This window comes from Miscanthus floridulus, chromosome 5 (assembly GCF_019320115.1).
Source record: "Miscanthus floridulus cultivar M001 chromosome 5, ASM1932011v1, whole genome shotgun sequence".
NCBI lineage: Eukaryota > Viridiplantae > Streptophyta > Magnoliopsida > Poales > Poaceae > Miscanthus > Miscanthus floridulus.
Genome location: NC_089584.1, coordinates 17157271 through 17173679, shown reverse-complemented (window position 1 = coordinate 17173679; position 16409 = coordinate 17157271). Strand labels below are relative to the sequence as shown.

General features: G+C 41.6%; 1 pseudogene; it reads right to left on the bottom strand.

Moving 5' to 3' along the window:
* Positions 1-7994: 7994 nt before the first annotated feature.
* LOC136454334 (uncharacterized) lies at positions 7995-9765 on the bottom strand (annotated as a pseudogene).
* Positions 9766-16409: the final 6644 nt, after the last annotated feature.

Here is a 16409-nt window from a genome sequence, read left to right as displayed (position 1 = left end):
ATTCTGAGTGTACTCTGAGTTGTGTTCTTGATAGGCCAAAGCCGTGTTCTAGAACCCTACCAGAAAAGAACTTGGTTTCTCAAAAGAACTCGGGTAAGACTCCATCTCGGATGCAGAGCCTGAGTTTGAGTTGGATGCACAAAGCCACGAAATCTGAGTTGGATTGGACACCACAAGCTGCGTGAATCTTCCAGCGAGTTGATCTGTCATAGTCACCGAAATAGAAAGGTCTTCATGGTGATCCAAATCTTCGAGGAGACAGCTTTGAAGCTTGCCATCATCGCCTGCCTCGTAGATCTATGAACCGAAGATGAAGGTTGATCATCTCCACCATGGTAGGGCGGTCATCAGGGGGGATTGGATCAATGAAGTTATGCCCCAATTCCTATAAAAGAGTAAAACAACCAGACGAGAAAGATTAAGCAAAAAGTGGAGACAGCAAAAGAAATACAAAAAGTACCCGCATAAGAAAAAACAACTCATAGCAGGAGGCGGGTTGTTAGCACAATACTCAGGGATAGCATACGGGACAACGCTTACTCCTTTCAACATCTTCTGAAGGCACTCGAGCACCTCCTCATTAGTCAACTCAAGGGTAGGGACCATATAAGAAGGGTCCTCCGCCCCAGAGTACTCAAAACCATAATTCTATCTCTCCTTCAGAGGTTGAACACGGCGGCGAAGAAAATTGGAAATGATCCCAAAGCCGGTCAAGCCTTGCTATTTCAGAGTACATATCCTCTCAAGAAATGGCTTGATCGCCTAGAGCTCATCCATCTCAGAAGATTTTTATCCCATCGGTCATTAACCACGGGACTAGAACAAGAATGAACAGCAAGAGGAGGAATCATATTGGTGGCATAAAACTAGTCGGCACACCAATCCCTCACAGAATCAACCAAGTCATAATCAAAGAATTTACTCTTACGACCTTGACAAAACTGAATCCTGCAGCCACCAAGAACATGGTTGTCATCACTGCGGGCTTGGGGCTTTAGACGGAAGAAGTAACAAAAGAGAGAAAGAGAAGGAGGAATTCCAAGAAAAGTTTCACAAAGATGAACAAAAACAGAAAGATGAAGGACAGCATTGGGAGCAAGATGGTTCAAGCTAATCCCAAAATAACTGAGAAAACGATGAAGAAAAGCAGAAGCAGGAAGGCAGAGTCTAGCATGGATAAAGGAGACAAAAAGAACAATCTCACTAGGGCCTCGAGTTCTGCATACACTGAAGCCCGAACAAACTACCCTAGGTACCCCCATGGCAGGCTATCGGTGGTAAAACATTGACATGTACCTTCTCCCCTTTTGCCATGAGGCAAGTTGGAGTGTAGTAGTCATTGTCGATGAGGTTGGAGAAGAGCTTTGGTGGTGAAGATAGGTTGGAGAAGAGTTTTGGTGGTGAAGTTGAGTTGGAGAAGATCATGGTCGGTGAAGAAGAGTGGTGGATGGTGATCTTTGTGGCTCCCTTCTTCTTCTCATCATCACTTGAGTCACTATCATTTGACTCCCACTCTTCCCCAAGATGAACTTCACCTCTCTTCTTGCCTTTTTTCTTTTTGTCTTCATCCATGTCGTGCTTGTACTTCTTCTTCTCATTAGGACAATCGACTATGAAGTGACTAGTTTGACCACATCCATAGCAAAACCTCTTTTTGTACCTTCTCTTTCCATCACCATAGGTCTTGTGGTTGCTCTTCTTCTTCATAAACTTTCTAAGATTTATAATCACAAATGCAACCTTCGCATTGAAATCTTCTTCTCCACTTGAGGAATCATCCTTCACTTTCTTCTTCTTCTCTTGACTTAAACCTTGACCTTTCCATGATCACGGATGCTAGCATGTTGTTCTTGGCTCTATAGGTTCTCAATATCTTTCTAGCAACCATGTTGTCATCCCATTCGGTGCTTCCAAGAGCTCTTATGTGGTTGACCAATGCCATAAGCCTATCAAACATGGATTATGTTGTTTCATTTTGCAAGAACATAAATCTTTCTAATTCACCATGAAGTAACTCAATGTTGCCTTTTCTCACACTTCTATTTCCTTCAAACTACACTTTCAAAGTATCCCAAATTTATTTTGCACTCTCCATTCCATTCACTTTTCTAAACTCATCCGGAGCTAGGCTTGACACAAGCAATGCTATGGCTTCTGCATTTTGATGGAGATCGAGCACTTCTTCTAGAGTTATCTCTCTATCTTCATCGGTAGGAATCATCACACCAACATCCACAAGTTCCCAAAGTCTTGCAGCAATAAGATCCATCTTCATCTTGTAAGACCAATAGGTGTATCTTGTTCCATCAAAGTGAGGTGGCTTGCCAATGTTGACAAAAGGAGTATGTAGAGGTGAACCTTTATGAGTTGTCCATAGTCAAAGCTCATGTTAGAATATATTCCCTTTCCATGAGCATGCTCACCGGCTCCAATATCACTAGCGACATCTTTGTTTGCTTCATTCTTGTCATTGTTGTATCATTCTTGCCACTTATTGCATCATCAACCTTCTTGCTCAATTCTTCCTTCATCTTGCTCACCTCATCTTGCATCTTCTTCATTTCATCTTGGAAGAACTTGACTTGAGTAGCCATCAACTCTTCAGCTATTTTCTTGGCCATCTCAGCGGCAATGGCTTGCATCTTGTCGGATTGACATTATTTCTTCTCATGCGGTGAAGCGCTAAAAGAAGACCTTTCTCTAATACCAATTGAAAGGAAATAACAATGCCTAGAGGGGGTGAATAGGCGTATGTTGATAGAATATGCTCAGCAGTCCACCGAGGGGTATCCCATGATGGTAGATTTGTTGGTGGGGGTGCGCGTAATCAGGAACCAGATGGTGACACAAGGCGCAGAGACAGCGATTTAGATAGGTTCGGGCCATCTAATCGACATAATACCCTACGTCCTGTGTCTTTGTTGTATTGTATTGATATGGACAACCAAGTAGCTTGTCCGCTAGGGGACCCCTGCCTCTCCTTATATAGTCTAGAGGGACAGGGTTACAAGTAAAGTATCCTATTTGGTACTATACAATGTCTTGCGGTGCACGCCGAGCAGCGCCGTGCATGCCTTGATCTTGTGGGCCAGGCCACCCCTGATGGTGCAGCCCAAGTCTTGTCTTGAGGATACCGGGGGGCATACCCCCGTAGCGTATCTAAAAATTTACTACAAATGCTAAGTTCAAATTTGCCAGTCAATGTCGAAAGTCCCGACAGTTTGGGTCGGAACTCCTAACGTCGTCAGAAGTTCTGGCACAAACGTCAGAAGTCCCGACGCCTACGTGAACTACAAAAGTAGTACCAAATTTAACTTTGCGGATAAATAATCTTACAACCCCACTTCCTAGTGGTTTGGTGAAGCTATTGGGTCACTCCCTTGACGCCGTAATGCCTCCAAACCGTAGATCGAGTCCAAACCCTAAAACGAAGTTCAGGAGAGAGAGAGACAAACAAATACAAGTAATCTCTAGCAATCACAACAACAAGCACACGGGACATAAGAGTTTATTCTGAGGTTCGGCAACCCCACAAAGGAGCTCCTACGTCCTCGTTGTTGAGGTGACCACAAAGGTCAAAGTCTCTTTCACCTCCTTGCCTCTCTCAAAGCGACCACAAAGGTCACTTGAGCTTTCCACTAAGAAACCAAGTGTAATACAAACTTCCCAAGGCTCTTCCACAAGAAGAAAGCTCTTGGGCAACACTTAGCCAGCTAGGGGCAAAGCCCCAAGAGTAATAGACGCAAAGCCAACTAGCTTGATGAAGAAATCAAGTGCTCAAGCTTGCCAAAGTGATTATCTCACTTAATCCACTCTCTTTCATTCAAAACCCTAGAGGAATCGAAGATTGGAGCAAAGGAGGGAGGAGAGAGGTGTCTTGTTGCTTGGGAGCTATTGAACACGAAGGTTGGTGAGCTGTGAATGAGTATGTAACGGTTAGAAGTAAAGAGAGGGCTATTTATACTCATAGTAGAAATCTAACCGTTCAGATCTATGTCAGAAGTTTCGACACAGATCTCGGGACTTCCGGCCTTAATAGAAAACACTATTCATGTAGGGTCAAAGTCCGCATGAGTAAGTCAATGTCCGAACTCCTAACAAATGTCGGGACTCCGAACATACGTCGGGACTTCCGATGAGCGCAGACAACTAACTAGCAAAACCCCAGGTGTCGGGACTCCCAACATGGGTCGGGACTTCCGAAGGGCGCAGACAGCCGACCAGCAAAACCCTAAGGTCGGGACTCCCAACTTGGGTCGAGACTTCCGACTGTTGTGAATTCTGACTCACGTCGGGAGTTTCGACGGCCACAGTCACTGTGCAGGCTAAGTGACTGGGCGTCAGAACTTCCGGCATGAGTCGTGACTTTCGACGGTTGGGAGTTCCAGCTAACGTCAGGACTTCCGACACCAACAATCACTGAAAAATATTCTACGTGCTCATGGAGTGCTAGAATGTCTCTCTGTTGATTTTATTTTTATGCTTGAGCACTCTATCTTCCTCAGACCAACTAAGTTTGAATCCCTCTTTATAGTGCGGCGGATCCTAAACTCCAAAACAAAAATAAAACCTTTGGAGAGCGCTTTGAGTTCATCTGCCTTTACAACTTCAAGAATTGAGGGATACCATTTCATCTTTATCAACTCTTTGAATCTTTCATGGGACTAATAGTTGTGACATATCTCATTAAGAGCACATTAGTCCCTAATTTGGATGTCATCAATACACCAAAACTCACAGAGGGGGCAAATGTACTTTCACTTATATTATGTCCATCCGATCTACCGGCAACAGGCAACGTATCCATCTATTCCTCTCCCTTTCTCTTCACAAACGCACAGGCATCAGCCATTGCTCTGTGTCCATCACATTAGTTTTCTAGGCTCAATCAATACAACTTCCACCGCACAAAGTCCCTTTCATTGCCATTAAACCAGTCTAATTAGTTAGATCAGTTATCAAGTTTCTTTTTGCATCCCCACAATCTCTTGCAACTAAAGGCACATAATGTAGATACTCCTTATCTCCTCTCTCTCGCCATCAATGTTGCATCGTGAAGCTGAGGAGCCGAGTAGTCATTGGATATATATGTTCTATATAGCTAGATCTTCACGCCTTGGTTCCTTCTTCTACGGTTAGTTTCGTTTTGCCGTTTCTAGCGCGCAATCCATCTACTAGATTGATGCATATTTTTGTGCTTCGATCACTAGTACACTGGTTGGCGTCAGAACCCACCGCTAGTGTGAAAGGCTAGTGAAAAACAAAAATACTACAGGCTGTTAGTTAAGATGCGCTGGTGTTAACAAATTTTACTGGTGGTTCATCTAAGGCAACCACCAGTGACAACATTATTTACACTGGCGGTTGAATTAAACAATCCGCCAGTGTTAAAGTATTTGCACTGGCAGTTCATTTAAGTCAGCCGACAGTGTAACTATTTTAGCATAGACGGTTGACCTAAATCTGCCGCCTCTAAAATACTTTTTCCAGAGGCGGTTTATTAGCGAAACCGCCAGTGAATTGTTTTTAAAAATTCAAAATTTGGCGCCATATATTTCCCGCTAGTGAATTGTTTTTATTTCCTGCCATATATTTCCCACCAGTGAATTATTGTTTACAAATTGAAACGAATCCAAATAGAAATCACAGAAAATTATATTGCATGCATAAAAAAAGCAATATTTGTTGCAATTTACCATAGTCATCACACGCTAATGTATATATACAACAAAGTTTTTTTCCACTCGTAGCTTGATAGGTCCTATGACGTACTTCTCTAATAATCATTATGGTTTAGCTCTAGCCTGGCAATATCTACAAGATCTCGGTAATGTGGTTGAGCTAATTTCGACTCCGGATCAAAATACTTCCCATCGAAGTGAATTATTTCTTTCACGATGAACCGGCTAAAGTCCTCACAAATATTCATGAGCTCTTTATTCTGGAGGCGCCTACTCATGGGATCACACTTGTATACCTACAAAATATAATAAGTCATCATACATTTATAACTAACCAATACAGGGAAGGCATCAGTAGGGACAAAAACTTCACATATGACTATTACTTACTTTGCTAGGGTTGTTGGTGTATCTCCCGTTTTCTCTGAAAAACTTGTACACATAGTACCCACAGTGCACTGATCCTGGTGGTTGCTTGTGGCACTATATAAGAATAGGCAAGTGGTTACATAGTTGCTACGTGTGTGTATATATATACAAGACAAATATGTATGTTTATTTAAAATTTACCTTAAAGTTAGTCCGCACATATAGCGGTTTTTCAGCTTTTTTAAATCGTACCATCCACCCTTGAACTTATAGAACTTGTATGCCTGGTAGAGCTTGAATGAATTGTAGATAATATAGAAATATGGAAAAGCACGCATGCAAATCTCGACTTACTATTGTAAAATATCGATGAATTTTTATAACTGCTCTATGAGAAATCTATGGAGTCAAGGACCAAAATCCATGCATCGTAGAGCCAAATGTACATACAGACCCAATTATCCCTGCATGGATTCAATGAAGCCATGTGTAAGATAGTAAGAACTTTGTAAATAAAAATTATAAGGGAGTTTACGACCAACACATACTTGAACATGTATGGTGCACATATAATTCTCCTGTCTTGGTATTGAAGAAACACATTTCCTATGTAGGTGGCCACTACAACTTCCTGCCTGTCTTGCTCCTGCACTCTAATTTTTGCTATTTCAGCCTCAGTCTTGCCCACAAACAAGTCATGATCAGGACCCATAACCATTGTGTGCTCGTTCTCGCTTATTCTGGACAGGTCTAGATATCCAACCTTTTTCCCCTGGTGAACAACCAAATCCTCAGTAAATAGCATGTCCTAGTCAACTTGTTGCTTTCTATAAAGCATGCGACCTTGTCAGATGATACTTTGTATGCCCTAACATTATATCAGTAATAAAACATAATTATGTACAAGCGGCACTTACAGGCACCACACGCTCACAAGCTAGATGTTGAGTTTGCCGAGGTGAAACATCAACCAAATGTCCTTGAAGTCAACCATAACCTTGCTAGGGCCACCCATAAAAGTTAGTGGTGGTACAACTGCGCAGAAGGCATTGATCCCAACCGAAGATGCTCTCATATACCAGCCATGCAACCTCTTCATCGCACGTGAAACACAACGGAGTTCGCACCACTGGAGTAGAGGCCTACCTGACACATATTTATCGGTGGGGATATTATCGTAATCCTCTCTCGTTGGCTTTCGTATGGTGATCTTGTTGGAGGCGGACTTGCTGGCACCTTTTTCAGTAATGGAACATGTGTTTGGTCTCCTTGCAAATCTGTCCATCCACTTCTTCATGACCCTCGGTGATGTCTCATTACCGAAGGGCGTAACCATTTTTGGCACAGACTTATGGTTTCCTTTAGCTACATGGCCTTTAGACTTCGACAAGGCATCCTTCTTGCTCGGGGATGATGTTGGATTCATGGCTATCGATGGTGGTAGGCTAGGTAGATGCTCTGAGATGGTGTGGAGGCTAAATGGTGGTGGTGGGTCAGGTTCTAGTGATGGTGGTGCATTTCGAGATGGTGGGTTTAGAGATGTTGGGTTAGGTTCAGGCTCAAAAGGGGTATGACATGGCGAGGCTATATGTGAGAACCCTCCTTCATCGTCCACTCCGAAAAATGGCATCGATGGAATAGGATCATTCAACCTAATCTCCCATCGAGGCCATAAGATGAACTCATTGATAGCTTGACCGAGTTTCTCAACACCGTCAGGAGTGGGGATGTCTAGGAAGTCATCCTTATGTCCTTCCATGACTGTCAACACTTCTACCCTGCAACTTCTATCGTATGGACATTGGTGATACCATACGATATAACTAGGGAGCAAGCTGTCGGTGCGACGATGTCATCAACTGCATAGTGCTCCCTATTTGCCGTAGATCCGATACTGCTATGAACTATTGGAGAATCCGAGGGTTGCATGATGACATTCTGCATCTATGGCATCTGTGTGATCATCTGTGGTGGCTGCATTGTGGGCACTTGTTGACTTGACATTACACTAGCCAATTGTTGCCTTATCTCAGAATCAGGATTGACCATGATTTCAACCAACATCTATTTCATTTCTTGCTTAGCCTCCTCCTTAAAAGTATCTCTCATAGCTTGTGTGTACCGGTCACATTTTCTATACATCTTGGCATGTTTAGGAAATCCTTCCTTCTAGCCCAACCTAGACGTGATGCCTCGCACACGACCGGGGTGCTCTGGGTTACCTAGACCAACACTAACGGTGTCCGTCTCTCTTGATGGCTTGAATGATCCTTCCTTCTGCTTAGCTGCCACGACCAAAATATTCTTGGCTGCTTCATCGGTCATTGGATCTGGCCACGACAAACCAGACTCACTTTCTTGTGGTTTTTGCACATGAAGCTAGTTTCCTGCCCTTTCGGGTACCTCCTCAAACATCATCGGTGACCCTGCCGCCTTCCTCGCAGCTTCTTCTGCCTTTCATTTGGGAATCGCACACTTGTAACCATCAGTGCCAAGGCGGTGGTGGTATATGTTCTTCTTTGTAAGTTCACTATTAGCTTGACTCTTAGATAAGAACTCTTCTAACGTCTTCTGCTCAACAAAGGTCTTCCACTTAGCTACTGTAATTTTCGGGTACTTCTTCGTTGCGTCCAACCCTTTCTTTACGAATTTGGTATTCAATTCAGATCTCTAGTTACGAAAGCTGATTCCACATTGTCTCATTGCATACTCCTTCGGGACAGCTCGTGTCTCGCGATGGCCTCGAAAAATAAACCTTTTTCTCAACTTTTTCCACAAGTCCTTTTTTATTTTCTTCGGCACTAGTTTCCAATTAGAGATTGTGATGTCAAGATTGTCCCTAACAAGGAAACTGATGGTGTTTCGATACTTAGCTACCACCTCTATAGGTTGTATGGGCTCTTATTTGGGGCTTATTTATGTAATAGAATTTGTACGATCTGGCCACCTGTTAATGCCTTGATCCCCATGTTCCAGCTTCCTATCTTCGGCGGTGGTCTCAGTTGCCTCTGGTGCAAAATCCGATGCATCTTCCTCCATTTGGTTCCGCAATTGAGAAGTTATCTACGAAGAACAACAAGTCATATATATACATATACACACACACACGGTAAGGCTATTCTACAGCTGGCTACAGAATAACTTATTCTATGGCCACCTTGATTTACGATAATGTTTGTACCAATTTATGATAATGACAATACATATTTACGATATATGGGTTACTATAATTCAAGATGATACTTACCATAATGCTATAGTAAATCACTTATGAGAGAATTACCATAATCTCGTAAATTAGTATAGTAATTATCGTAACTCAAAGTGGCCAGAGAATAACTTATTTTACAGCCAGCTCCAGAATAGTACGTGTGTGTGTGTGTGTGTATATATATATATATATATATATATATATATATATATATATATATATATATATATATATATTCGGTACGTAGGTATAGATATGAATAACAATCCCTCATAGCCCTTCATTGAATTTATTAAATTGTACCTCCTCCTCTATTGGATTGTAAGTAGGGTCTCGGGTTTTGGCATGATGAGCCGCCCAATCTAGGCTAGGGCACGAATCAGACGGTGAACTCCATGATCCACTGGTGGTGATGGTGTGCTGCAAGTCTGATCCTTGGGCACCCGCCTCATCACCATTGTTTGGTTGGGCACCCGCCTCGCCATCATTGTTTAGAGAACTCATCAATCTAATTCGGATTTAGTGAAGATTTATTTTTATATAAGCATCATTTAATAGCACGTACAATATATAAATACATAGCATAAAAATATATGTGCATCTAGCATCGAATGGACATGAAATTTTCATACATAGCGTGAATAAGCTACTGTAAATATTCCACACCAACCGAATAACAAAAACTATTGCAATAAATTAAGCAATATAAAAAATGCTACCCTAGAATTAATTTATTTTATATCGAACAATGTACAAATAATAACAAGAATAATATAAAAGTAATATTTGACCCTAGAACTAATTTATTTTTACAGCAAAAAAGCTTACCCTAGAAGTAAAAATGTTGAAACAAGCCCTTAATGGGCCAGTTAGGGTTTCGACCCTAGGAAATGTGCCAGATGGGCCATCGAGTGGTCCAATCACGGTCCGTATGGCCCAGGCACGCGAGCGGCGGCGTGAGGGAAGGTAGCGTGTGGTGGCACGAGGGCAAGCAGCAACGCGCAGCGGCGTGGGAGTAGGCAGCATGCCACGGCGTGGGGGCGGGCAGTAGCGCGTGGCGGCGCCACGGGGCAGGCAGCAAGTGGCACCGCGAGCGCCGGCGGCACACGACAGGAGCACAAAATGGTGAGATACATACCTCAGCGCGCGCGGTGGACCTGGATGGCGGTGGAATACCTAGACGGTGGCACGGTCCTCGCTGTAGGCTCCGACAGGGAAGATGCCTCCATGGATGGGCTCTAAGGGGCGTGGTGGGACGGTGGGGCTCCGAGTCCATGTTGGGGCTCTAGCACAAGCGGTAGAGGTGGGGCTCCAAGGTGGGTGGGGCTCTAACCGAGATGGCATGGCTCCGGCAAGGTGAGATGGTGAAGCATCCAGGCAGGGCTCCTACGCAGGCAGAGGCGGGGCTTCGGTGTGGCCGAGACGGCGGGGCTCCAAGGCGGGCGGGGCTCTAGCATGGCGAGACAGTAAAGCTCCGAGGCGGGGCTCCGGCCAAGACGGTGAGGATCCGAGGTGCATTCCGGCGGCACAGGCGGGGATGGCAAGGTGTGGGGCGGGATGGCACACAGCGCAGGGGTGGACGTCGCGGTGGTGATAGAAAATTTGGGTAGCCTGATGGCATCTCGGGGAAGAAGAATGTGCCACCAAACTTCAAATTTTCAGAGGCTCTCGACGCGCAGATATATATAGCAGACATTTGTACAGGCATGTTGGCTTAGCAACCGCCTGTACAAATGATTTCCACTTGCAGTTTGCTTTAGCCACCGCCTATAAAAATATTTTTCATTTTAATTTCATTTCTATTTATGTATTCTATTCAAATTCTAAATGTGACTAAATTTGATTTAAAATGAAAATATTGTAAACATCAAAGTTGTAGAACTCATCTAGACGTACAACTTTTGTTATGGTTATCTTTTTATGTGACTAAATTTGAACAATTCAAATTTTGAATTTCAATAAATGATAACTTCAAACAAAATTTTGAGTCACCGAATGATTTGAACTCAAAAAGTCATGAAAATAAAAGTTGTAGAACTCATCCAGCTGTATAACTTTTATTTTGGTCTTCTGTCCACATGACTTTGTTTGAACAACTCAAAATTTGAATTTGAAGAGATGACAACTTAAAACAATATTTTGAAACCATAAATGATTTCAGATGAAAAAAGTCATAAACATAAAACTTGAAGTACTCATCGAGCTCTACAACTTTTATTTTGGTCATTCCTTCATCCGACAAAGTGTTAGTAAACATTATTCACAAATCCATAAATCTCTCATATAGTTTATAAAAGCAGGCTTCGCTTGGATTCCTGATCTTGTCAAGAGCGTGGTTTGGTATAATCTTTGCACCCTCTCTCTTTTGTATCTTCATTATTTTTATATGTTTGCTATAATTGTTATGACAACATTGGTATTCATAATACTCATGTTCTTAGTTATGATGTGCATCGTCTACTTTGATTATATACTTAGTATAGCTAGTTTATCATTATGTTTATGCATAAGTTCATATAGCGCTCGCTCTGGTGTGCACAGGGTGAGTGGTTGGCATTGTGTAAGCGTGGTGCTTATACATTGTTTACCTACGGATACACCCTATATTCCGGGTCATGTGATATATCGCAGATGTGACACTCCCGTTGAGTCCTTTGTAGTCCACTCCCCGAATATAGGTGCAAGTAGGGTCTGGTTACGAAGGAATAACAAGCTCTATTCTTAATCTTTCTTAGTAATATCCCTTATGTGTAGATATAAAGATGACCTTAGCCATGACTACTAGGTGTAATTGCAATAATCAATGTATGCTTTGACTTATAATTAAGAATGACTTAGGAATTATTCCTCTAATATTCTACTTAACCATGCAAATGCCATAGAAAGGAGTACTCTAAGTGATTTATCATTAATCTATACTTATCATATACATAATTTATCCTATGACTTACCCCTATTGTGAGTAGAATATTGGTTATGGTTTACTTCTCCATCAATAGTATAAGTTATCAATATATGTCCTTGCCAGACCTTCCCTATGGTAAAAATATAAATAACGATACCTAGAATACTTTTGGGTAAAGTGCTATAATGGTATATTATCTGTGCGCTTGTAGATTTCTTTCATTTATATATATTCTTTCTAGTCACATGAAATATTAAAGTACTTCTTAGTGTCATTCTAGAAGTGGCACTAGGTAGTATCAATAAGCATTTCTGACACCAACACTAGGGATGACAACTTAGTAAAAGATGCTAAGGAATGTAAACAACATAGGGTGACTACTTAAAACAAGTGACACATTAATAAATACCAACAAGCATTTTTGGTGCTGTTGCCGAAGAAGGAAGCTAGGCAAAGGAAGTATTGATTAACTTATACTTATTGATGTGATCGAAATAACCATTGACCTCTGCTCAAATAGGCTTACCCTTATTTTGTCTATTTTTGTATCTTATACAGGGTAATATATGACTAGTTTTGACCTTCCGACAAACTACATTGATGATCCAAAAGCATTACTTAAAAGAACAAAGGAAACTCAAGAAAGTTTTAGCTTTAAAGTCGAAAGACAACAAGATAAGGTGAAGCTTAACACCTGAATTTGAAGCTATGGCTAACAAGACTCTCCATGAATTCTCTACTCCAACTACAGCCAACATTCGAACCAGACTAACAGTCAATGTTGGGGACAATGGATTCGAGCTCAAGCCAGCCCTCATTAACATGGTGCAAGCAAGCCAGTTTTGTGGAAAGACACATGAAGATACGAGTGCACATCTCCAACACTTCCTAGAGATCTATAGCACTTTCACCATCAAAGGAGTGACCCAAGATGCCATACTACTTTGCCTCTTCCCATTCTCACTTTTGGGGAAGGCGAAGCAATGGTTCTATGCCAACAAGGATAGAAACACTACATGGGATAACTGCTCCACTACCTTCCTAGCCAAGTTCTTTCCCATAGGCAAAACCAATGCTCTGCGTGGGAGAATTTTAACCTTTCAACATCAACATGATGAATCTATCCCTAAGGCACAGGAACACTTCCAAGATTATATTGTAGAATGTCCTCATCATGGGGTAGAGAATTAGCTACTCATGTAGACTTTCTATCATGGGTTGACCAACAGTGCCAATGATACTATGGATGCTACTGCTGGAGGTGCATTCTTGTCACTCACCATACCAGCTGCAATAGCTCTTGTAAAGAAGATGGACTCCAACCAAGGTTGGAATGAAGAACGTCTTTAGACCCACAAGAGAAGTGGAGGTATGCATCAAGTCAAGGAGGTAGACATGTTGTCTGCTAAGATGGACCTACTGATAAAGAAGCTTGAAGACCGAGCCAACGAGAAGCAAGAAGTCATGCATATTCATGATTCCCACGTGACGTGTGAAGAGTGTGGAAACACTAGGCATTCAGGAAATAATTGTCTTGAAATTCATGAGGATATGAACTTTGTCAACAACAACTACTTTCGTCCTCAACAGAATCAAGGATGGAATCAGCAACAAAGGCCGAACTACCAAGGTAACTATCAAAGTAATAATTTTAATCATTTCAATCAACCACCCTTGAGAGAATTAATTGTTGGCCAATCCAAACTTATGGAGGGATTGTCTAGAAAGGTAGCTACCAATGATAAAATTCTAGAGAACATAAATAATAGAATGGATAACTTTGCTTCTGCCATTAAGAACCATCATAACTTTAATAAAATGATAGAATCACAAATAGCTCAGTTGGCAGTTGTTGTTCCTCCGTCCGACAAAGGTAAGATTTCGGGGTAGCCGGAAGATCTAGAAACTATAAATCTTGTTAATATTTATTGACATTTCTTAGCATCACTCTTTACTAAGTTGTCATCCCTAGCATGATACCAGAAATGCGTTGTTGGTAATTATAAATGACACTTGAAAACTTAGAGGAAAATTATATATATATATATTAAAGTATCCGCAAGCGCACAGATAATATACTATTGTAGCATTTCACCTGAGAGTATGCCAGGTATTGTTATTTATATTTTATCCACAGAGAGGAGCTATGGAGTTGTGTTGGCATAGAGATATTGACAAATATATATACTTATGATAAAATCACTCTCATGCTATGGTAGGGGTAAGTCAAGGGATAACTAAATGATAAGTGTAACGTAATAATGGTATTCTAGAGAGAGACTCACAAAATATAGTACGGCTAAGCAAGAGATTCGTTAAGAGCAAAAGATTCCTAAGTCATTCCTTATTTACTAAGTCTTTTGTACACCCAAGTATATACACTCTTATCTATAATATAACTAACTTTGGATCTATGCAAAAGGAACATTACTAAGGAAGATCAAGAATAGAGCTTCTCCCTTCGCAACCGTGTTCTACTTGCTCTACAAATGGGGAGTGGACTATAAAGGATTCAACGGGAGTGTCACATCCACGATCTATCACATGACCCAAAGTGTAGAATGCATCTGTAGGCAAACAATATCTAAGCACCATGCTTACATAATGTCGACCACTTAACTCACTCGAGTACTGAGCTAAGAGCTTTGCGAACATATGCATAAATCCATCATCAATTATAACTATATCAAGCATATAACTAGAGCAAACTAGGAACATAATAAATAGCAACATAATATTGAAGTAGCACAAAATTATAAATATAGAGATACAATGGCTATACCAGTCTCCAGATAGTAGATCCATAATTCTGAGCAATAGTCCACACACTACTCGAACCTTCCTAGCTAGGCAATACTAGAAACTTGAAGAATTGGAGCTCTACTCTCTTCTCTCTGGAAATCCTAATTTCTGGTCTAAACTTGACTTATGGTAGCATGCTCTGGAGGGGGGTAGGGGCTGATTATATAGGCCAGAGCATCCAACATGAGCCCTCGGATCAAACCGACTTGAATAAACGGCGTAGATGCAATCCTTAAGGCGGTGGGAAATCGACATAACAATGGGGCTAACAGGTGAGACCCCCCGAGGCCGGTCGGCCTCCAGGTGGCACCCTCTCATCCTCTGCTTCGATGACGTGGCTTCTAGAGTCCTCTAGAACCTTCTGGAGTAATTTTCACCATGGATAAGCATGATTTAATTTGATATTTTGATCCCCCTTGATGGTTTTCTGAACTAACCCTGCTGAAAGCACAGATTCACCAAAACTCGTGAAAATTGTCAATTTAAACCCCTAAGTCTATGTTGGTGATCATTTCCATACATTATTTCAAGTTAAGTTGATGGTTTATGATGAATGATAACTACCGTCAACAGTATTCATAATGCAACATCTTACTGTATACAATCATCGATGGGAAGGTGGATAGACTATACCTTGCGTGAAAAGAAGAGCGATCCAGGGAGATCTGTCATCCCTATCGCCATTGGACCTCGTATTTTCCAAGAAGTTGTTTGTGACTTCGGAGCAAGTGTCAACATTATGCCTAAGGTAATCTATGATAAAATTAATGGAGATACTCCATTGTAAACAAACATACATTTGCAGCTTGTAGATCAGTCACTCTGCTATCCTAAGGGAATTCTTGAAGATGCCATTGTTTGAGTGGGACAATCATAGGTTTCCGTAGACTTTGCGGTTTTGGAAATAGGTGGAGATGTAATGACACCCATTATCTTGGGCCAACCTTTCCTAAGCACCACAAAAGCCATCATCTACATGAATAGTGCCACAATCTGCTTCACAATCAAGAATAAAAAGGAGAAGTTTTCTTTCAAAAATTGTATCCTACAATCTCCTGGACATCCACAGACGTTGTACCTGCCCGAAGAGACAACAATGACCAAGAAGAAAAACAACAGGAGAAGGAGGAAGAACAAAGCTAGGCAGTCACAAGAAGAGTTAGTCAACATGATGAACACACTCAGATTAGAGTACGACCACCTCCTCGCTTCACCATTCTTAGCTAAGAAGGATGATCCATGCGTACCCATGACCGAGTGTACCATTGGACAAAGAATATTCCACAAGACCTTCTATGACATTAGGTCAGGTGTCAATATAATGTCCAAGGTAACGTATGCATATTTATTTGGTGATGAACCTTTGTTTCCTACGTATACGCAATTGCAGATGGTAGATCAATCAATCCAATTTCTAGAAGGAATAGCAAAAGATGTCATG